Source organism: Panthera onca, chromosome C2 (genome assembly GCF_046562875.1).
Source record: "Panthera onca isolate mPanOnc1 chromosome C2, mPanOnc1 haplotype 2, whole genome shotgun sequence".
NCBI classification, from domain to species: Eukaryota; Metazoa; Chordata; class Mammalia; order Carnivora; family Felidae; genus Panthera; species Panthera onca.
In genome coordinates this window covers 104417013-104442414 of record NC_138347.1, presented here as the reverse complement: position 1 = coordinate 104442414, position 25402 = coordinate 104417013, and the positions used below count along the sequence as shown (strand labels likewise).

The window sequence follows — 25402 nt, the reverse complement described above, 5'->3', positions numbered from 1 at the left end:
TTCATGAGGCTTTGAATTTGTAGTTAAGAAGCAGACTCTCCAGCATATTATAAATGAAATGCCAACTTTATTTAAAATTTCATATTAGGTCATGTGACAATTTGACAATAATTTTGATAGCTACAAAGGAAATGAGCACCAACAGAGTTTAAGAAGCTGTGTCATCCTGTTCATTTAGGAGCAGAAAAATAAAACTCCAGGAACAGAAGCACTAGTTTGTTTTATTAGGTAGAATCTGAGCAATAATCTTTAGGTTGATTTATTGGTAATTTTACAGATGAGATATTTGCTAATTTCTCTGAGGTATAATTTGGAAGACAGAGAATTTCATTACTTGACAAATATTGGCAGTCTTCCTTGCAGATGATTTTTCTCTGAACTGTCTGCTAAGAATGTTTTCTTAATTATGATGCTATTTTACAACTAGTTTTATTTAATCTTTTGAATTAAATTATGTCTTTGAAAATATTTATGGAAGGTCAGATTTTTTGGGAAATCTGGAATCAGTGAAAATAAATTTATGCAGCTGAGAAACTTAACATGTATATCTAAAGTGTAAACACAAATTCAAACATTTCTGTTTGATGGCTCTAGTGTGATGCACTTTAGTCTTTATAGAACAAGGAAAAAATTGAATTAATAAAATGTTGTTTCTGTCACCAGATTAGTTAATTGACTCATTTCTTGGCACAGGGAGTGAGGCAGTCCATATGCAGTAGTCATTGGACTGGGGATCCAGAATTACTAGGTGTATCAGATACTCACCAATCTAATGTTGTAATTTATAGACTTAGGTGGCTGGTGAAGGATATTTTATCAAGTAACTACAAAATACTTTGAAGGTTGCAAGTCCTGAACGTTATTAGATCATAATATATAGAGTAGATAGATGTTAAAAAACTGCTCACTCATTACTGTCATGTTTGAATGGATTTCCTAGGATTGAGAAACTTACTTAGCTAAATATAGAGCCCAGTTGCTAGTGTTTGGAGGAAAACTGCTATACTAGACTCCCTGAGCAATAATATGTCAGTCTCTAATGTAACATGGATATAGAATTACATACTCTACTTGACTTATTTTGGTTCTTTCAAACTGGTCCCCTGGAGATTTCGTAATTTTAACTTTGAATTATTTATTTTCATATTTCTTTTGGTCCCATCCAATCCTTATGGTCAGGGAGATATTTGCTTGAATCCAATCAGAGAAACATAAATGGGTCCACTACATATTGGTCTAACTATGACTCTTTTATTACCAATGCTCTGATTATTGTGTCACTGACTACTGGGGGCTCCAGTTTGGGACTGACTTGGTTGTATGAATTTGACGGTCTTCCCAACTGGTAACGGTCCTGGGAATGACTTTTCCTTTCTAAATCACCCATTACAGAAATACCTTCATTAAAAGTACTTCCGAGAATCTCCAAACAAAAAAACAAACAAAAAGTCTCAAAATCCAGAATATTAGCAGACACATAAAATTACATGATTATTAAAGCCTCTTCTTGTCCAAATTCTACAATTTAAAGGGGGGAAAAAAGCTCTCCCAGCAATTTCCACTTATCCCACCCAGTGGATGTTACCCGGAGTTGACCCGCGACTGTGTTGCAATTTCTTCATTGTTCCAGGGGGATGTGGTTGCTTGGGAGAGACCTGGGACACTGAGGTGGGAACAAGGCTGTCCACAAAGACAGACTACAGGAGAGGCCAGGTGCCAGAAGCTGTTTTATTTCTAGGTAATAGAAAGTGACAGGGCCTAGGTGAGGGTGAGGCAGTGAGTACGTGGGATGCAAAATTTAAGAAGGTGCCTGCTCTCAGGGGCAGCCAGAGAGTGAATGCCTCCTTGAATTTGGTACCCAAGGAATCTGGCCCTGGAAAAAGGTCTTAACGAGGTCTGTGTCAAGCAGAAAACCAGCCACAAACCTGGGAATCTTGAAGCCGGGAGTGTAAGTTGGAGAAGCCAATCAAATCAAAAGGAGAGCTAGACAGAGAAATTCTCTGTGTTCTATTGTGTCCTATCTCTAATCTCAAGTACCAAAATCCAGGAGTTTCACAGGAATTGTAAAATCTCTCCCTGCTAATTCCTTGTTCTCCCAGGAGCACCCACAAAGAGGAAGGGACAATTCCAGGAGTCAGAATGGAGACTGCAGAAAAGAAATAGGTGTGAAACGGAGGGGGGAAAAAAAGGCCAGGTCAAATGAATTATGCATGCAAAGACTTAGTCATGGTGTTCCTCCTAGGCCAACAATCTCTCTGCTGAGCTAGGCATGGGTCTTTGATGGAGGCATCTTGCCAGGTGGCTTTAAAGCTGCTGGTTGTGCTTTGAGGGATGCTTTCACTCTCTTGGTAGTTACTGTTCTCTTTTGCACAGAGTCCAGGGTAGCTAGACCTATGTTTTTATTTCACAAAACTGAACTTAACTTGTAACTCAACTTAAATTTCTATTTCAAGAATCCATTCTGCTTGATAGCAGAAATATAGTTCAGTAGACTGCAGATAAGTGTATTTCTGGTTTCTTTCATCATTTCTGGTAGACTCCATGAATTTAGAATTTTGTCCTTTCCCTTCTCTCTCCCCAGAGTGGCATCTAAGTTCTAGGGACATAGGGTGAAGTGTTGGGTTCTTGGACGCTAATGGCCCTCCAGGCTGCCATTCATGGCTATGTCTATGACATTACTATCATCTTTGGTCCTGGAAACCTGTAGCTCCCTGACTGTGATGGCTCTCCCAGAGCCATGTCTTCATCCTTCTTAGGGATTGGAAAATTGTTGGATGTGCCATTCTGGAAACTATGGGCACCGTGGAAGACTTGTCAGGGGGGAGGGGGGGCTGTATTAGACACATCTGGATGCCACTTCTACCTTTTTCTGTTTACCATGTCAACACCTGAGAAGTGAGCACAGGTCCCTCTGCTCTCAGATTCCCAACATTTGCCTGGGAATTTTATCAGTCATCATGACTCCTTCTCAACCCCTTCTCTTGGGACATCAGCCATCTCTTGGGACCACTCTCTCTTGCTCTCTTATTTGAGTTCTCTCTTCAGCTTAGAGAATTATCTGACACTACATTGTCCAATATGATAGCCACTAGTCACATGTGGTTGCTAAGCTCTTGAAATGTGGCTAGTCCAAAATGAGATGTACTGAAGCAAATTTCAAATACTTAGTATGAAGAAAAGATCATAAAATATCTCATTATAGTTTATACATTGAAATGATATTTTGGATATGCTGAAATAGACAAGAGACAGTGTTATAATTAATATTACTTGTTTCTGTTTACTTTTTGAAAAAATGTGGCTACTAGAAAAATTTTAATTACATGATATTTGTTTTGAACAGAGCTCATGTAACAAGTTTGAGGAAGTGTTATGGACTAAATTGTATGCTGCCTTTCCCCTCTCCCCAGTTTATCTGTTGAAGTCCTAATCCCCGATGTGACTGTATCTGGAGATAGAACCTTAAGGGAGGTAATTAATGTTTAATGAGGTCATGATGGTGGGGCCCTAATCCAGATTGGTGCCCATATTAGAACAGGAAGAGGCACCAGGAAAGCACAAACAGAAAAAAGACCATGTGAGGACACACTGAGAAGGCATCAGTCTGTAAACCAGGAAGAGAGAACTCATCAGAAACCAACCCTGCCAGGCACCTTGATTTCGAGTGTCCAGCTTCCAGAACTATGGGTAAATAGATTTCTGTTGTTTAAGCCACCCAATCCATGGTATTGTATTAGTCAGCCTCAGCAGACTAATACAGCGAGAAAAACTCATTCCAATATCACGTATCCTTCCAAAATTAAATGGTTACAGCATTAATTTTAGCTTTAGATCCTCAAAACCCTTTCTCACAGCCAATTGGTTATGCCAAGAATTTTTAAAATCTAGTTTGAAACTCAAAAGCTGAGAGAAATGGACTCTTTAGTTCTGTGTTGTCTGTTTGTGACCTTTCTTCCCCAAGGCCATAGAAACAGCTAATCTCTGCTGCCTGAAGTTGAGGAAAAGGTCACATAGCAAAAGGGAAATATAGAAAATGAAATATACATTGGTTAATATCGAAATATCAGTCTGCTATAGCAGTTACTTTTTTTTCCTTTCAATCACAACTCGGGAGGATCTGATTTCATTTATTTGGTCTCTCATTAATTTGCTCTGTACTTATTGCCTACAGTTTAATTATGTATTTTTTAGTATGAATAGCTTTCAGATAGCATTTGCATTAAAAATTTCAAATCTTCAATAATGAAAGATATTTTCTGTTAAAGGAATTGAAAGTATCATAGAAGCTGCATGGTAGTGGTGGAGAGAGGTGGTTAAAGGACTAAAATCCTGCTGTCCATCTCATTAGAGCTCATTTTGTTAGCTGTGGAGGAGACCTTGTTACTCATCCCCAGCACAGCTCCTACTTTGCCTGAAGTCCAATGATTCCTGACATAACACATACAACACACACAGGGTTGTGGTGGTCCCTGGGGGAAGCAGAAAGCCAAGTCTTGCGCTTGGATGGACATGGCTGGCTTCTTCCATCCTTTGTACTTTTCTGATTCACCAGGCTTAAGTAGGCCTTACTGCTCATCTCACTGCACTATAAATGTCTGCTTGCTTCTCTGTGAACCTTCAGAAAGCAGGAAATCATAGGTTTCGTTTCTGAATATTCCGTACCCAATGCCTACCATATGATAGGTGTATAATAAAAGTTTTGGAAATGAAACAAAATGAATGCATGAATCCTACAAGTTCTGCCCACAGATCCTCACTTCAGGCCATCTCCTACCTCTTTTCTCTGCTGGCCTGGACACAGGTCAGGCATTCTCCTCCAGCTCCTTTCATCTTAACCAACCTCTCCTCTTCTTTATAAAAGTAAATTCTTTTAAAAACTTGTTTAATTACCCAAGAACTATATGAAGATATTCTCAGTATAAAATAATAAAATGATACAAATAAAATTATTTATTTACTTTAAAGTTTATTTTTTTTTATTTTGAGAGAGAGAGAGAGAGATCACGGATCACGAGCAGGTAGGGGAAGAGAGAGAGGAAGAGAGAGAATCCCAAGCAGACTCCATGTTGTTGGCACAGAGCCCAATGCAGGGCTCAATTTCATGAAACATGAGATCATGACCTGAGCGAAAATAAAGAGTTGGATGCTTAACTGATTGAGCCACCCAGGTACACCTTATTTATTTTTAATACAAACAAAATTTAAATGCCCATTACCACTCCATAGCAATTCTACCGTCTATTGTTTAGTACTGTGGGAACAGCCTTCTAAAACTTTTCCCATGCATTTTTATATATGCAATGTATATCTACTAAAATAGATATATATGTGTGAGTATATTAATATGTGAATGCTAATGTATATTAAATATTAATATATGTTTAGTCTAAATGATTGTATACTATTTTGCAACTTACTTTTTCATCCCCACTTAATAAGTTGATATCCTTTTATGTGAGTGTACATACATCCTCCTCATTCTTTTTTTAGTTGCTGTAAAATATTCTATAGTGCAAGCCAAAATGCATTTAAAATTTATTTTTTTATTTTTATTTTTTATTTTTCACTGCCAGAAACAATGAAGCAATGAACATTGACCTGTATAGCTGCTTCTTTGGACACATGTGCAAATGTTTTTTCTGATAAATTCTTAGAGGACGACTTGCTGAGTTAAAGATACATGCAGGTGCGAGGGACATTCGTGGGGAAGAGCCTTTCTTGGCCATTTACCACAGTGTTTCCTTACTTAAACACCAAATGGACTTACTAAACTGTACTAGGGCAGATGGCACAGCAAGACTTAGTCTGTTCCAGTCCAAAGAGATAATTTATGTAAATTACGTGACCATAGACATTGTAGGATATCCTTTAACATCCCTTTGACATACCATGGCAATCTTCCTCCACCGCATAGCAGTATGGGAAGTGTCCTTCTAAGTCCTTTCCCATACATTTACTTCCTGTCTTAAGGATCTTTGCATGCCTGCTACTTTGTAATACCTCTGCTAATGAATAGAGGAAGCTGCCTTCAGTACTCCAAATGAGGAAAGAAATGCTGTTACTGGATTCCATTCCTGTCTATCATCTTGTTCAAAAGGAGGGGAGTGAGTCAGATCAAGAGAATGAGTCACCAAGTCATAGCCAAGGTGATAAACCTCAAGACTTGCATCTATCTGCTCCATGGTCAAAGAGGAAAACCTTACCATCTGAGTGGTGAGAAACCAGAGTGTGTACTATTTGAACATGTCATGTTATTTTGAGAAAAAAATAAAGTGACTTTCCTAAAAAACTTTTCTGGTGTCTGTCTTCTGAAATTCAGAACTTTTTTACTCACTGACTTATATTTAAAAAAATATTAATTACTGAGGTTTTGGCAGGAGGATGAATATATTAATTCAAAATTCCCTGAAATATTGTATTTTAAATTTTAATAGATATATTGCCAAACTACCCTCCAACAAGCCTGTATCAATTTGTACTCCCACTAATATTGAATGTGTCTAACATACTATCAATCTTTTAAATTATCATCTGGTGGGTGAAAAATGGTATCTTACTAGTGTAATATGCATGTCTCTGATGACCAATGACATTCAGCATAATTTTACATAATTTTTGACCATCCATGTATCCTCTTCTCTGAATTATCTGTTCCTATCCACTGTTTCTTTTCTTTTTTTTAAAATTTTTTTAATGTTTATTTTTTTTGAGAGAGAGAGATAGAGTGCGAGTGGGGGAGGGGGAGAGAGAGAGGGAGACACAGAATCCGAAGCAGACTCCAGGCTCTGAGTTGTCAGCATAGAGCTCAACGCGGGGCTCGAAGTCACGAATGGCGAGATCGTGATCTGAGCTGAAGTGGATGCTTAACTGACCGAGCCACCCAGGCGCCCCCATTGCTTATTTTCTAATTGATTCTGTATGTCTTCTTTATTGATGTGTATGAGTCAATTATATATTATGTATATAAATCTATCATCGTACATTGTTAATATTTTCTTTTAGCTTCTTTTGGTCTTTTGATTTTGTTTAAGGTATTGTTTTCATACAAAATTTGTATTTTATTTTATTTTATTTTTATTTATTTTTATTTTTTAAAGGTTTTATTTATCCTGAGAGAGAGAAAAAGAGCAAGGCAGGGGTAGAGAGAGGAGAGAGAGAAAGCAAAGAGATTGACACAGGGGGCTTGATCTCACAACCTGAGCTAAAATCAAGAGTCTGACACTTAACCAGCTGAGCCACCCAGGTGCCCCCATACAAGAATTTTAAATTCTTATATAATTAAATGTATTAATCAACATTAATTCTTTATAGACTTTACAATTTTGCAATTTTAGCTTAAGAAGGCCAACTATAATCAAAGTTATTAACACATTCCTCAATATTTTCTTCTAACATTTTATTATATTTTAAATGTATTTTTAATTAAAATTCTAAAATAAAATTTAACTGAAAATTTAATTTCTGGTAATACAATAAAGTACATGTTAAGTAAAACCTTTCTCAGAATAGCACATGTAAAAATACAGTATAAAATATTAAAGCCTCAAACAAAAATCCAGTAAACATTTTTTATGTTTGTTTGAGCCTGAGCTGGTGAGAAATTAAGAGAATTTTTCAGAGGCCAGGGAAAAAAGAAAGCAACAATCTGTAAAGTTAGGCAAAGCCCTGAGTATTTTTTTTTTTTAATTAATTAATAGAGTTTATTTTTAGAGCAATATTAGGTTTGCAACAAAATTGAGTGGAAGGTACAGATTTCCCATATGCCCTGGCTCCCACACATGCATAATCTCTCCCATTATCAACATCTCCTATGAGAGTGGTACATTTGTTACAAGTGAGGAACCTACACTGACATATTCCAACATACCGATCATAATATAAACCAGAATTTACATTATGGATCACTCTTGTTCAACATTCTATGGGTTTGGGCAAATGTATAATGATTTTATCAATCATTTATAGTATTATAATACTATCAATCATTATAGTATTTATCATTTATCAATAATTATAGTATTATACAGAGCATTGTTATTGCCCCCCCAATTTTAAGCTCTGCCTATTCATCTCTTCCTCCAACCCCTGGCAACCACTGATCGTTTTATTGTCTCCATAGTTTTACTTTTTTTTAGAATGTTATATAGTTGGGATTACATAGTAGGTAGCCTTGTCAGATTGGCTTCTTTTACTTAGTAATATGTATTTATTTATTTATTTATTTATTTTTTTTTTTTATTTTTTAATATATGAAATTTACTGTCAAATTGGTTTCCATACAACACCCAGTGCTCATCCCAAAAGGTGCCCTCCTCAATACCCATCACCCACCCTGCCCTCCCTCCCACCCCCCATCAACCCTCAGTTTGTTCTCAGTTTTTAACAGTCTCTTATGCTTTAAAGCCCTGAGTATTTATGTGATCCCTAGTGGCCACCAGCCTAGGTTTTAATGAGTTCATTGTACCAGGGCAGATGAATAAAGACTGGGTCCTAACCAAGGTGGGAATTAGAATGAGCTAGAGCTTCAAAGATGACTCCATGGCTGAACTAGAAAAACCCCACCCAGCAGAAAGCATTAATGGTGATATTTGCCAATCTTATCTGGGCTCTGGGAAGAGCAGAACAAAGAAGAAAAAGACTTAATTATAAGGCTACCTTACGATATGTTTAGAACTCAAATTCATATTAACTGTACATTCCTCAAAGCCTCAAGTCAGAAATGTAGTTGGTAGCATTCCTCAATAGCTAAAGGAAACAAATCCAAATCCTCTTCAAAAGAACAGTCATTAGAATTGAGGAGGGCACTTGTTGGGATGAGCACTGCGTGTTGTATGGAAACCAATTCGACAATAAATTATATTACTAAATAATAAATAAATAAATAAATAAATAATAAAAGAAATTCAACTCCACATATACATTTTCAAGGATTATGACTTCGGATATATGAAGAAATAGTAGAACTAATATACTATAGAGAAATTCAATGGCAGGTATAGATTAAGCACAGTTCAAGAGACAATTCGTGATGAATAATAAAGAATTAAACTCAGAAAAGAAGACAAAGAGAATGAAACTACAAAAGAAATATTAAGAGATATGGAGAACACTGAGGTAAAACTCCAACAAATATTTAACTGGAGTTCCAGGAAGAGATAACATAGATGAAGGGAGGAATAATACTATTTAAAGAGATAATGGCTGAAAATTTCTTGAAATCTTTAGACAGAATTTCTTCTTTGCCTCTAGTGATGAGAAACACAGATTCAGAAAACAGAACTACAAAAAGAATAAATAAAAAGAAATCGCCTAGCTGATTTTTTTGAATACCCAAATTTAATTTCTGAATACCCAAAGTAAGGAGACTATATTAGGAGCACCTAGAGAAAGAGACAGTGTATCTATTAAAGAACTATATTTAAACTGACAGGTTATTTTCCCACAGCAACAAAGGAAGTCAGAAGACAGTGGAATGGTACATTTAATGTGCTGAGAGAAGATAAATGTCAAACTGTACTATTATATCCAGCAAAATAATCTTTCAAACGTGACGTTAGAATAAAGTTATTTTCTGACTAAAAAAAATGAGCACTTTTTTTCTTTTATAGCAAACTTTTTTTTAAAAGATTTTCTAAGAGAGTGTACTTCAGGATGAGGGTAAATGAATACAGGAGGAAGTCTGAGTATAAGAAGAAATGGTGAGCAAAGAACATGGTAAACATGTGGATAAATCTAAGCAAGCATTTACTGAATAAACCAATGATAATAAGGTTTACTTTAAGGGTTAAATAAGTCAAGCTAGACATTCTCACACAACATTAGTATGTATAATAAAAGAGTGGTAAAAGGGAGTTAAAACATTCTGAGGTCCTTTTATTTTCCTAAACATGGCTAATGATATTTATTATCTTCAGACATGAAGTTAAATATGAATATTAAGATTTCTAAAGTAAGTGTATTAATTTTCTATTGCTACACAGCAAATCCCCACAAATTTAGCAGCTTAAAGTAATATATAATTCTATTTCACAGTTTCTACGGGTCAGGAGTCCGGGCATAGCTGAATCTGCTCAGGGTCTCACAAGGCTATTGTCTAGTGCTGACCAGGCCTGGATTCTCATCTGGAGCTCAGTGTCTTCTTCCAAGCTCATTCAGGTTATTAGCAGAATTCAGTTTCTTGTGGTTGCAGGCCTGAAGGCTCAGCTACTAGGGCTACCCCTTGATGGGCAATTAACAACATGACTGCTACCTTTCAGGCCAGCAGGACAAAATCTGATACTTCAAATTTCCCTTTTCAAGAAGGGTCCAATCCCTTTTAAGGTTCTCCTGATTAGACCAGGCCTACCCAGGATAATCTCCCTTTTGATCAACTCAAAGTCAACTAATATGGGATCTTAATATCTTAAAAGTTTCTTTACCTTTGTCATAAAATTTAATGAGGAGAGTAACATCCATCACATTCACAGTCACATCTGCACTCATAGAAAGGGAATTACAACCCACAAGATGAGAATTTTGGAGGATATCTGAATTTGACCTACTTCAGTAACCATTAAAAAACTGAATTAGATTCTATAATTTCCAAATCACTAGAGGTGAAAAAAGGATAAGGGAAGAAAAAATTATAGTCAATTGAAACAAAGATAAGGGCGAAAACATTGAAACGTGGGGTAAAGAAAATATAAAATAAAATGATAAATAAATCACAGTCAATGTCAAGAAACTATATTCTCCAGATGTAGACAAAGATTTGTCAAATGGAATTTGAAAAGGTTTATCTCTGTATTATTAACAAGAAATACATTTCATCATAAGAGCATAGAAAGGTTGAAAGGTAAGAGAATCAAACACTAACCAAATTGAGGTGGCTATATTAGAAATAGGCAAACTCAAGGTCAAGAAAAAAAAATACTACCAGAGATCAAATGGGTCATTGCTATAGAAAAAAACCTCAATCTACCAGCAAGATATGACACTGCAAAAAAAAAAAAAAAAAAAAAAAAAAAATTAAATTAAAAAGGCAATTGTGTAGTTGTTAAAATTAGGATAGCATGTTATGACTAGGTTAGTGGTTAGGATAACTCCATGCTGGTCTTAGAAAGGAGGATTGGAGCTGCTTAAGTACTTGATGTCTCAGATCAGGATTGAGGCTACAATTAGATTCTAAAAGAGAATCAAGTGGCCTCATCTATGGGTATGAGGGATTGCAGGCTTGGGAACCATATTGTGTCTGATAGCAGCAACTAAGAATGGCAAAAAGGACGCTATGCCACTCCTACACTCATAATAGACTGTATTTGAGTTCTCCACAGAAAAGAACACATACAGATATGGATATATAGAAAGAGATTTATTATGAGGTATTGTTCATGTGATGGAGGCTAAGTCCCATGATCTGTGGTCTGCAGGCTGGAGGCCAGAGAAGCAGGGGTTATAATTCCAGTGCAAACCCAAAGGGCTGAGAAGTATGGGAGTCAATGGTATAAGTCTCACTCTGAATCAGAAGGTCGGAAGGTCCGAGGACCAGGAGTATTGATGTCTGAGGGCTGGAGAAGATGGATGTCCCTGATCAAAGAGAGAGTAAATTCACTTTTCTCTTGCATTTTTCTTCTATCAGGTACTCAAAGGATTGGATGATGCCCAAATGCATTGTTGAGGATGACCTCCTTTTCAGTTTACAGATTCAAATGCCAATCTCTTCCAGAAATACTTTCACAAACACACCAATGTTTTGCTAGCTTTCTGGGCATCTATTAGCCTGGTCAAGTTGACACATAAGATTAACCATCCCACAGACATTTGTAATGGAGAACAGTACTCTTTCCCACAGAGTCAAGATAAAATTTTATACTCCCTTTCAAAAAGCTGCTAACAATAAATCTCATTTGGTCAACAAATATAAAGCTATCTGCTATCCTATGACCAATAATAAAATAATAACAGCTACCATTTACTGAGTGTGTACCATGTGTCACATACAAGACTGCCTTATACATCATTTATTACTTACAATAACCCTGAGAGGTAGATAATATTATTTCCCAATTTACAGATGAAGAAATTAAGGTGAGAAGTAAGTTGCTCAGGTTTATACAGAAAAAAAATAAAATAAAATAAAAGCAGTATAGTTGTGACTGGAAGTCAGGTATGTCTGATTTCAGAGTCTGTGCTAAGCTAATTAAATCTGCACAGTTTAATACTTTGAGCCTGTACCCAACCAAATACTCTGATTTGCTTCTAGAGTATTTAATCCATACCCTGATGTTTCTCATTCTGGAGTTAATTTTAGCTGTGTCCTTAAACCAGTTGTGCACCTCACGCTGCATTATTTGAGCAAAGAAGGCTATCAATGAAGGGCAAGAGCAAAGTCTAATGAAAATAATTTCTTCTCATCTGACCCTTGGTGGCATTCCTGGAAAGCCAAACCTGCAGCAATGGGACTGGGCCTAGGGAACCTTGAGGGGCTGCCCTAACTCTTGGTGGCCTTTTTATATCACTTGTCACTTTAAATGTGTTAATATTTCCCTTTCTTATCCTAACATTCCTTTCACCTATTTACTCAAAAATTCCCTTTGGAATTTTTTATCAAAAACTGTCATCTAGACCCTAAGAAAAAACTACTAGAAGTGATAAATGAATTCAGTAAAGTCTCAGGATACAAAATCAATGTACAAAAATCTGTTGCATTTCTATACACTAATAATGAAGCAGCAGAAAGTGAAATTAAGAAAACAATCCCGGGGTGCCTGGGTGGCTCAGTTGGTTAAGCCTCCAACTTCGGCTTAGGTCATGATCTCATGGTTCATGAGTTCGAGCCCCACATCGGGCTCTGTGCTGACAGCTCTGAGCCTGGAGCCTGCTTCAGATTCTGTGTCTCCCTCTCTCTCTGACCCTCCCCCACTCATGCTCTGTCTCTCTCTCTGTCAAAAATAAATAAACATTAACAAAATTTTAAAAGAAAGAAAACAATCCCATGTATAATTTCACCAAAAATAATAAATACCTAGGAATAAACTTAACTAAAGAGGTGAAAGACCTGTACTCTGAAAACTATAAAACATTGTTGAAAGAAATTCAAGATGACACAAGAAATGAAAAGACATTCCATGCTTATGAATTGGAAGCACAAATATTGTTAAACTTTCTATATGACCCAAAGCAATCTACAGATTTAGTGCAATCCCTATCACAATACCAACAGCATTTTTTTCACAGAACTAGAGCAAAAAATCCTAAAATTTGTATGGAACCACAAAAGACCCTGAAAGGCCAAAGCAATCTTGAAAAAGAAAAACAAAACCGGAGGCATCGTAATTCCAGATTTCAAGTTATATTACAAAGGTGTGGTAATCAGAACAGTATGGTACTGGCACAAAAATGGACACATAGATCAACAGAACAGAATAGAAAACCCAGAAATAAACCCACAATTATGTGGTCAATGAATCTTTGATAAAAGAGGAATGGATATACAATGGGAAAAAGACAGCCTCTTCAACACATAGTGTTGGGAAAACTGGACAGTAACATGCAGAATGAAATTGGACCACTTTCTTACACCATACACAAAAATAAATACAAAATGGATGAAAGATATAAATGTGAGACCTGAAACCATAAAAATATTGTAAGAGAACAGAGTAATTTCTCTGACATCAGCCACAGTAACTTTTTTTCTAGGTATGTCTCCTGAGGCAAAAGAAACAAAATCAAAAATAAACTTTTGGGACTATATCAAAATAAAAACCTTCTGCAAGGGTGCTTGGATGGCTCAGTTGGTTGAGCATCTGACTCTTGATTTCAGCTCAGGTCATGATCCCAGGGTCATGGGATCAAACCCTGCATTGGGTTCTGTGCTGAGCATGGAGCCTGCTTCAGATTCTCTCTCTCTCTCTCTCTCTCTCTCTCTCTCTCTCTCTGCCCCTCTCCCCTCCTCATGCTCTCTCTTTAAAAACAAGAACAAAAACAGAAACAAAACAGAGCACCTGGGTGGCTCAGTTGGTTTAGTGGCCAACTTTGGCTCAGGTTATGATCTCATGGCTCATGAGTTCAAGCCCCACGTCAGCCTCTGTGCTGACAGCTGAGAGCCTGGAGCTTGCTTCAGATTCTGTGTCTCCCCCTCTCTCTGCCCCTCCCCCACTCACTCTGTCTCTCTCTCAAAAATAAATAAACATGAAAAAAATTAAATTAAAAAAAACCCTTCTACACAGTGAAGGAAACAGTCAACAAAACTAAAAGGTAAACATACCCAATAAAGGGTTAGTATCCCAAAATATATAAAGAACTTATAAAACTAAACACCCCCAAAACAAAAAATCCAGTTAAAAATGGGCAGAAGACATGAACAGACATTTCTCCAAAGACAACTTACAGATGGCCAACAGACACATGAAAAGATGCTCAAAATCACTCATCATCAGGGAAATACAAATTAAAATCACAATGAGAAAGCACCTCATACCTGTCAGAACACAAGACACAACACAACACAAGAAACGAGACGTTTGGAGAGGATGCAGAGAAAAAGGAACACTTTGTGCACTATTGGTGGGAATGCAAAAAGGTGCAACCACTCTGGAAAGCAGTATGGAGGTTCCTCAAAAAGTTAAAAATAGATCTATCCTGTGATCCAGCAATCATACTACTGGGTATTTACCCAAAGAATACAAAACACTAATTCAAAGGGATACATTAACTCCTATATTTATAGCAGCATTATTTATAATAGCCAAGACAGGGAAGCAGCCCCAGTGTCTATTGACTAATGAATGGATAAAGAAGATTCAATTATATAATGGACTATTATACATAGATAAAGGCTAGAGAGTATAATGGTAAGGGAAATAAGTCAGTCAGAGAAAGACAAATACCATGTGATTTCACTCCTATGTGGGATTTAAGAAACACAACAAAAGAGCCAAGGGGGAAAAAAGAGAGACAAATTGAGAAACAGACTCTGATTATAGAGAACTGATGGTTACTGGAGTAAGGGGAGTGGGGGTGGGAGTGTGGGTTAAATAGGTGATGGGGATTAAGGAGTGCATTTGTTTTGATGAGCACCAGCTGATGTATGGGATTTCTGAATCACTATATTATACACCTGAAACTAATATAACACTGTATGTTAACTAACTGGAGTTAAAATAAAAACTTTAAAAAAGTTTAAATAATTTCTTCACGGGAGAGTTAAGATGTGGAGGAGCAGGGGGATCCTAAGCTTGCCTTGTGCCTTGAACACAGGTACATAAATATCAATCATTTTCATCAATCAATCAATCATTCTGAACACCCAAGAAATTGATCTGAGGACTGAGAGAAAAAAGCTGCAAGTCTACAAGTAGAAATCCGACCACCTCAGGGAAGGTAGTAGCTGCACAGAGTTGATTTGGGGTAGATAAGAACTGCTGTGGAGGGGAGGGAGCCCTGCTTACAGAGGGCCTCAACTTAATAATAACACCTCAACTTATTATAAGTAACAGAGTGCAAAATCTGAAGTTTTAGGAGTTGGCCATCACTGGAGTTGTGCCTGGCCGGCTTAGCAGTGCTCCTATAGAGAAGGAGGATGGAGACCCGGGAGTAGGCAGCATGGTCTGAGGGTCCCCTGAGTCACACCAGGAGAAATGGTTATGCTGCTTGGAATGTATTTTGGAGTGGTGGCAAGACCTCTCCAGGGACAGAACTGGTGGCACCAACGTACTCCACTGTTCCCAGGTGTAGGAGTGGAGATGCTGGCTGAGGAAAGTAAGCCTTGGTGCCAGCTATCTGTTGTGTTTTGCCATAAACTCTGAACTGCTGCACAGTCCGGTGAATGCTTTTCTGGGGTGGGCCAGCAAAGGGCAAAAGCACAGTGAGACCCTCCCCCAGAGAATTAGTATGCATTCACACCGCAGGAGTCCCTAAAATTTGCAGTTTAGAAACCCAGGCATGTGTCTGAGATAAAAACACAGGAGTACTGTGCTGCCTGGCAGGGTGACTGCTTAGACACAGAGAGGGTGAAGGCAGGAACATAAGAGGGGTAATTGTTTGCTCTTCCATGAGGGCTTGCTGAAGAGTGGCAGGCATGAGCTCTCCACTCTGGGGACGAGAGACCAGGGCAACACCATTTTGCTCTGCACCTATCAGCACTGATCTACTCCAGTGAGTTAAACAGCACCAACAAGTGGGAACTGGAGGTGCTTACACAAAATCCCACCCTGCTGCACCCTACAGGTGCATCTCTACTAGGGAAAGTCCACCTAAGAGTCAGCACAACAGGCCCCTCTCACAGAAGACTAGTACAAACCCCTTGCACACACCAAGTCTACTGATCATTGAGTGCTACAAACCTTCAGCTCTAGGGGAAACAGGATCTAGCTTCTTTTTTATTTTTATTTCTAATTTTTTAAGTTTTAATTTAATTTGATTTATTTTTATTCATATATATTTATTTTTATTTTTTGGATCTGGCTTCTTTTAACAGGCAGACCAAGACACACCTAGGATCTAACTTTTTTTTGGACAAAATGACAAGGAGGAATTCACCCCAAAAAAAAGAACAGAAAGAAAAAATAACGGCCAGAGATTTAATTAATACAGATATAAGTAAGGTAGCTGAACTAGAATTTAAAACAATTATAAGTTTACTAACTGGGCTTGAGAAAAGCACAGAAGATACTAGAGAATCATTTACTGCAGAGATAAAGAACTAAAATCTAATGCTGAAATTAAAAATACTATAACCAAGATGCAAACCCAAATGGTTGTCATGACAACGAGGATGGACAAAGCAGAGGAATGAATCAGTGGTACATAAGATAAAATTATGGAAAATAATGAAGCTGAAAAGAAGAGGGAAGGAAAGGTATTCAATCACAAATGTAGACTTAGGGAACTCAGCAACTCCTTAAAGTGTAATAACATTCATATCACAGGCATCCCAAAAGATGAAGACAGAGTGAAAGGGTAGAAGGTTTATTTGAGCAAATTATAGCTTAAAACTGCTCAAATCTGGGGAAGGAAACAGACCTCAAAATCCAAGAAGCACAGAGTACTCCCATTGAATTCAACAAAAGCCAGCCATCACCAAGACATATCATAGTCAAATTTACAAAATACATAGACAAGGAAAGAATCCTGAAGCAGCAAGGGGGAAAAAAAAGGCCTTCACCTACAAGGGAAGACAGAGCAGGTTCATAGCAGATCTGTCCACAGAAACTTGGCAGGCCAGAAGACAGTGGCATGATATATTCAACGTGTTGGATGGGGAAAATCTGCGGCCAAGAATACTTTATCTAGCAAGGCTGTCACTCAGAATAGGAGACATAAACAGTTTCCCAGACAAACAAAACCTAAAGGACCACTAAACCAGCCCCACAAGAAATATTAAAGGTGACTCTTTGAGTGGGAAAGAAATACCAGAAGCAAGAAAGACTAGAAAAGAACAGAGAATAGCACCAGAAATACCAACTTCACAGGTAACGCAAAGGCACTAGGTTCATGTCTATCAATATCACTCTCAATGTAAATGAGCACTGTAAATGGACACCTGCAGGTTGAAAGTGAAGGAATGGACAACCATCTATCATGCTGATGGACATCAGAAGAAAGCTGGAGTAACCATAGTTACATCAGACAAACTAGATTTTAAACCAAAGCCTATAGCAAAAGATGAAGAAGGGCATTACATCATAATTAAGGGATCTATCCATGAAGAAGATCTAACTATTGTAAATATTTATTCCCCCAACTTGGGGGTACCCACATATATAAATCAATTAATAACAAACATAAGCAAACTCATTGATAATAATGTAATAATAGTAGGAACTGTAACACACCACTTGCAGCAATGTACAGAGCATCTAAGCAGAAAAATCAACAAGGAAACAATGGTTTTGAGTGACACACTGAACTGAATGTACTTAACAGATATATTCAGAACATTTCATCCTAAAGCAGCAGAATACACGTTCTTTTTGGGTGCACATGGAACATTCTCCAGAATAGATCACATACTGGGTCACAAATCAGCCCTCAACAAGTACAAAAAGACTGAGATCATACCATGCATCTTTTCTAACCACAGGACTATGAAACTTGAAGTCAAGCACAAGAAAAAATTTTGGAAACACCACAAATCCATGGAGGTTACAGAACATTCTACTAAAGAATGAATTGGTTAGCCAGGAAATAAAAGAAGAAACAAAAATGTACTTGGAAGCAAATGAAAATGAAAACACGACAGTCCAAAACCTTAGGAATGCAGCAAAAAGCAGTCCTAAGAGGGAAGTATATTGCTATACAGGTCTACATCAAGAAGCAAGAAAAGTCTCTGGGGTGCCTGGGTGGCTCAGTTGGTTAGGCAACCAACTTCGGCTCAGGTCATGGTCTTGCGGTTTATGAGTTCGAGCCCCACATTAGGCTCTGCGCTGACAGCTCAGAGCCTGGAGTCTGCTTTGGATTCTGTGTCTCCCTCTCTCTCTGCCGCCCACCCCCTCCACCCCCCACCCCCCCCCGCCCCAGCCCTGCTCATGCTCTGTCTCTCTTTCCTTCAAAAATAAATAAACATTTAAAAAAAAAAAAGCAAGAAAAGTCTCAAATACACAACCTACCTTTTCGTCTAAAGGAGCTAGAAGAGGATCAGCAAATAAAGGCTAAAGTCAGCAGAAGGGAAATAATAAAGATTAAAGCAAAAATAAATGATATAGAAACAACAACAACAAAAAACCAGTAGAACAGAACAACAAAATTAAGAGCTGGTTCTTTGAAAGAATTAATAAAATTGATAAAGCCCTAGCCAGACTTATCAAAAAGAGAAAGGACCCAAATAAATCTAATCACAAATGAAAGAGAAGAGATCACAACTAACACCACAGAAATTTCTATGAACAATTATACGCCAACAAACTGGGCAATCTGTACTAAATGGACAAATTTATAGAAAAACACAAACTACAAAAACTGAAACAGGAAGAAATAGAAAATTTGAACATACCCATAACTAGCAAAGAAACTGAATCAGTAATAAAAGAATCTGCCAAGTTGAGGCACCTGCTGGCTCAGCTGGTTAAGCCTCTGACTCTCAATTTTGGCTCAGGTCATAATATCATGGTTCATGAGATTGAGCCCCATGTTGGGCTCTGCGCTGACAGTGTGGAGCTTGCTTGGGATTTTCTCTCTCCCTCTCTCTCTGCCCCTCACCTGTTCATTCTCTCCCCATCCCCCAAATAAATAAATAGATGTAAAAAAAAAATCCCCCAACAAACAAAAGTCCAGGGCCAGATGGCTTCTCAGGGGAATTCTACCAGACATTTAAGAAGAGTTAATATCTATTCTTCTCAAATTGTTCCAAAAAATAGAGATGGAAAGAAAACTCCCAAATTAATTCTATGAGGCCAGCATTACTTTGATTTCAAAACCAGACAGACCCCACTAAAAAGGAGAATTACTGGCCAACATCCCTCACGAAGATGGATGCAAAAGTTCTCAACAAGATACTATCAACTCGAATCCAACAGTACATTAAAAGAATCATTCACCACGATCAGGTGGGATTTATTCCTGGGCTGCAGGGGTGGTTCAATACTCACGAATCAATCAGTGTGTTACTTGATAAAAACTCTCAACAGATTAAGTATAGATGGAACATACCTCAACATCATAAAGGCCATATACCAAAGACCCACAGATAATATCGTCCTCAATGGGAAAAAACAGAGGTTTTCCTCTATGGTCAGGAACATGACAGGGATGTCTGCTCTCATCAATGTTATTTAATATAGTACTGGAAGTTCTAGCTTTAGCAATCGGACAACAAAAAGATATCAAAGGCATCCAAATGGGCAAGGAAGAAGTCAAACTCTCACTATTTACAGGTGACATGATACTCTATGTAGAAAATCCAAAAGACTCCAACAAAAATTGCTATAACTAATACATGAATTCAGCAAAGTCACAGGATATGAAATCAACATGCAAAAATCTGTTGCATTTCTATACACAAAGAATGAAGCAGCAGAAAGAGAAATCAAGGCATCAATCCTATTTATAACTGCACAAAAACCTTAAGATACCTAGGAACAAACCTAATCAAAGAGGTAAAAGATGTGTACTCTGAAAACTATAGAACACTAATGAAAGAAATTGAAGAGGACAAAAAGAAATAGAAAAACATTTCATGCTCATGGATTGGAAGAAGAAATGCTGTTAACATGTCTATACTATGCAAAGCAATCTACACATTTAATGCAATCCCTATCAAAATAACACCAGAAGTTTTCACAGAGCTACAACAAACAATTCTAAAATTTGTATGGAACCAAAGACCCCAAATGGCCAAAGCAGTCTTGACAAAGCAAAGCAAAGCTGGAGGCATCATGATTCCAGATTTCAAGCTATATTACAAAGCTGTAGTCACCAAGAGAGTATGGTACCGGTACAAAAACAGACACATAGATGAATGGAACAGAATAGAAAACCCATAAATAGACCCAGAAATATATGGTCAACTAATCTTTGGCAAAGCAGAAAAGAATATCCAATGGAAAAAAGCCTCTTTAATAAATGGTGCTGGGAAAACTGGACAGCAACAGGCAGAAGAATGAAACTGGACCACTTTCTTACACCATACGCAAAAATAAATTCAAAATGAATGAAAGACCTAATGTGAGACAGGAAACATCAAAATCCTAGAGGAGAACACCAGCAGTAACCTCTTTGACCTTGGCTGTAGCAACTTCTTACTACGTATGTCTCCTGAGGCAAGGTAAATAAAAGCAAAAATAAACTAGTGGGACCTCATCAAAATAAAAATCTTCTGCACAGCGAAGGAAACAGTCAACAAAACTAAAAGGCAACCTACAGAATGGGTGAAGATATTTGCAAATGACATAGCTGATAAAGGGTTAGTATCCAAAATATAGAAAGACCTTATAAAACTGAACACCCCAAAAACAAATAATCCAGTTAAAAAATGGGTAGGGATGCCTAGATGGCTCAGTCGGTTAAGCATTGGTTGTTTTCAACTTTGGCTCAGGTCATGATCTCATGGTTCATGGGCTCAAGCCCCACATCAGGCTCTGTGCTGACAGCTCAGAGCCTGGGATCTCTCTCTCTCTCAAAAAAAAAAAAAAAAAAAAAAAAAAAAAGAATAAACATTTTTTAAAAATGGGTACAGACATGAATAGACATTTTTCCAAAGAAGACATACACATGGAAACAGGCACATGCAAAGTTGTTCAACATCACTCACCATCAGGGAAATAAAAATCAAATTTACAATGAGATACCAGCTCATACCTGTCAGAATGGCTAAAATTAACAACACAAGAAACAACTGCTGTTAGTGAGGATATGGAGAAAGGGGAATACTCTTACACTGTTGGTGCAAATGCAAATTGGTGCAGCCAATCCAGAGAACAGTATGGAAGTTCCTCAAGAAACTAAAAATAGAACTAACCTACAATCCAGCAATTGCACTATCAAAGGATAAAAAATACAGATAGAAGGGGTACATGCACCCCAATGTTTATTGCAGAATTGTCAACAATAGCCAAACTGTAAAAAGAGCCTAAGTGTCCATAGGCTGATGAATAAAGAAGATGTAGTATATATATATATATACAATGGAATACTACTTGGCCACCAAAAAGAAAGAAATCTTGCCATTTGCTAGGACATGGATGGACCTAGAGTGTATAATACTATGTGAAATAAGTTAGAGAAAGACAAATACCATAAGATTTCACTCATATGTGGAATTTAAGAAACAAAACAGAAGACCATATGGGGGGGGGGGTGTGTGTGAAGAGACAGGGAAACGAACCATAAGAGACTCCTAAAGATAGAGAACAAACTGAGGGCTGATAGAGGGAGATGAATAGGGGAATGAGCTATATGGATGATAGGTATTAAGGAGGGCACTTGTGATGACCACTTGAGCACTGGATGGTGTGTGTAAGTGATAAATCACTGAATTCTACTTCTGAAACCAATATTGCACTGTATGCTAACTGGAATTTAAATAAAAAATTGAAAAGAAAAAAGATAATTTCTTCACAAATGTTCTTTCTACATCCAGAAGAGTCTACTTAATTTTTCTAAAAAATAAAATTTTAGGGGTGCCTCAGTGGCTCAGTTGGTTAAGCGTATAACCTCAGCTCAGGTCATGATCTCTTTGTGAGTTTTTGAGTTCAAGCCCTGCATTGGGCTCTGTGCTGACAGTTTAGAATCTGGAGCCTGCTTCAGATTCTGTGTCTCCCTCTCTCTGCCCTTCCCCTGTTTTTGCAATCTCTCTCTCAAAAATAAATATATTTAAAAAAATAAACAAAATATTAGTTTTAATAAAAATAAAACCTGTATATCACATGCCTTTTTAAGCTCTTTTAAAAATCAACTTGAAGGAGGAGGGGCCAAGATGGCAGAACAGTATGAAAGGTTTTTTTGCATCTCTTGTCCCTGAAATACAGACAGATTAATGCTAAACCATTCTGCACACCTAGAAAACTGATTTCAGAATTAACACAACAATTTGCACAACCTGAACCACAGACCTCAGCAGGTATGCAGTGCAGAGAGGTGAACTGGGGAAGAGAGAAGCCACAGAGGGCAGGGAGCTGTTTTTGCTTGTGGAGAGAGGATGGAGATGGGGGGGGTTCAGGGAAAGCACCCCCCATACACACCCAAATGCAGCTGGAGAGAAAAGAAAGAGTACGCAAGAGACTAAACAAAAAAAGGGAGAAAGGAGAGGGTTTAAATTCCATTAAGACCCTACAAACAGGGGGAGAGCAGAGTCTGAAACTCCACAGCTTGATACGTGGCAGCGCTCTGGTGGGAAGGGTGAATCCCCAGGAGCAGAAAAAAAGGTCCTTGGGCCACACGGTGGGGAGAAGGTTCCTCTTCGGGAGGACATTTGGTAGAGACTGTGTGGCCACCCCACAGGCAAAGGTCCCAGCAGATCCTGGAGAACAACCACATTTGCTGGTGTGGAACAAGGTTGTTAAGGGAGAAGCCTGGTGCCAGATGTGTGTTGTGATTTACCATAATCCCTGAAACCTGCTGCTGCTACACGACTGCATAACTTTTTCTGGGGCGGGCTGGCACCCAGCCACAGTCTCCAGGCATCAGCAGCAGCGCAGTCCTGTGAACATTCCTGGGGGCAGGCAGGCATCTGGCCATTGCTCAGTGAAACCCTCCCCCAGAGAGTCAGAACAGGTCAAAGCAGCAGTCCCTCAGAACTGAGGGGTTGGGAAACACAGCTGCGTCTGAGATATAACTCAGGAGGGAGGTGCTGCCTGGCAACCTGTCAGCTTGGTCACAGACAGTGTAAAAGCAAGAAGTAGATGGAAGCCAGAGACAAAGGAGGGGTGTGCCATTGCTGATCAGGGAGAACAGAGTTCCGATACTAGAGGCTGGGTAGTTGGGTGACACCATTTTCACCCCTCCCACGCATGTGCATACATACCTGCATGCTCCACAACAATCCACCCCAGTAAGCTAAACAGCACCATCTAGTGGAGAACGGAGCTACTACACTAAACCCTGCCCAAGTGGGCCAACAGTGCTCTTGACAAACACAAGTCTCTCCGCCTGCTTAGTTTACACACTATAAAGTCCTTCAGAGTTTGACTCCTAGGGGAAACCTATGTAACTTCAATCATATTTCAGTCTGTTCACTGATCCATCTATTCAAATTTTTTTCTTTTTCTTTTCTTATCCTTGAATACAGAAAGAGAAAAAATTTATTTTCATTTTCCATTTTTATTAAAAATGTTTCTCTTTAATTTTTTTCTACTATATTTTTTATTTTCTTGTGAATTTTTCAAATTCTATTTTACTTCCATCATTTCATTTTATTCTATTTCACTGTATTCGTTTTTTCAAATTTTCAAATGTTTTCCTTTTTTTCTTTCATTTAGTATCTTTCCCTTTTTCCTCTAATCTGTCAAGCTCCTTTCAACAATCAGACCAAAACACACTTAGGATCTAGCATCATTTGCTTGATTTGTGTGTGTGTGTGTGTGTGTGTGTGTGTGTGTGTTGTTTTTAATTTTTTAATTTTAATTTTTTTACTTTATTAATTCCTTTTCTTCCTTCAAAATGACCAAATGAAATAAATCACCCCAAAAAAGAATGGGAAGAAATGACAACCAGGGACTTAATCAACACAGATACAAGCAAGATGTTTAAGCCAGAATTTAGAATCATGATAATAAGAATACTAGCTGGGGTTGAAAATGGATTAGAATCCCTTTCTGTGGAGATAAAAGTAGTAAAATCTAATCACGATGAAATAAAAAATGCTAAAACTGAGCTGCAATCTCGAATGGATGCCACAGCAATCTCGAATGGATTCCATGTATGAAGCAGAACAGCAAATCAGCGATATAGAGGACAAACTTATGGAGAATAATGAAGCAGAAAAAAAGAGGGAAACAAGGCAAAAGAGCACAATTTAAGAATTAGAGAAATCAGTGACTCACTAAAAAGGAACAACATCAGAATCATAGGGGTCCCAGAAGATGAAGAGAGAAAGAAAAAGGGGTAGAAGGGTTACGTGAGCAAATCATAGCGGAAAACTTTCCTAACCTGGGGAAATACACAGACATCAAAATCCAGGAAGCACAGAGAACTCCCATTAGATTCAAAAAAACCAACCATCAACAAGGCACATCATAGTCAAATTCGCAAAATACTTAGTCAAGGAAAGAATCATGAAAGCAGCAAGGGGAGGGGTGCCTGGGTGGCTCAGTCAGTTAAGCATCCGACTTCGGCTCAGATTATGATCTCGCGGTCCGTGAGTTTGAGCCCCACATCGGGCTCTGTGCTAACAGCTCAGAGCCTGGAGCCTGTTTCGGATTCTGTGTCTCCCTCTCTCTCTGACCCTCCCCCGTTCATGCTCTGTCTCTCCCGGTCTCAAAAATAAAATAAACGTTAAAAAAAAAAAAAAAAAAAACGAAAGCAGCAAGGGGAAAAAAGTCCTTAACTTACAAGGCAAGACAGATCAGGTTTGCAGCAGACCTATCCACAGAAACTTTACAGTCCAGAAAGGAGTGGCAGGATATATTCAATGTGCTGAATCGGAAAAATATGCATCCAAGAATTCTTTTTTTTTTTAATTAAAAAAAATTTTTTTTACATTTATTTATTTTTGATAGACAAAGAGAGACAGAACACAAGTGGGGGAGGGGCAGAGAGAGAAGGAGACACAGAATCCAAAGCAGGTTCCAGTCTCCAAGCTGTCAGCACAGAGCCCGACATGGGACTCGAACCCACAAAACACAAGATCATGACCTGAGCCAAAGTCGGATGCTTAACTGACTGAGCCACCCAGGCACCCCACAGCCAAGAATTCTTTATCCAGCAAGGCTGTAATTCAAAATAGGAGAGATTAAAAGTTTCCCAGACAAACAAAAATTAAAGGAGT

General features: G+C 38.1%; 1 protein-coding gene across 1 annotated transcript in view; it reads right to left on the bottom strand.

The window, feature by feature from the left end:
* LOC144612765 (uncharacterized) overlaps positions 1-25402 on the bottom strand; it is a 41901-nt gene that overhangs the window by 1342 nt on the left and 15157 nt on the right. The window lies entirely within an intron of this gene.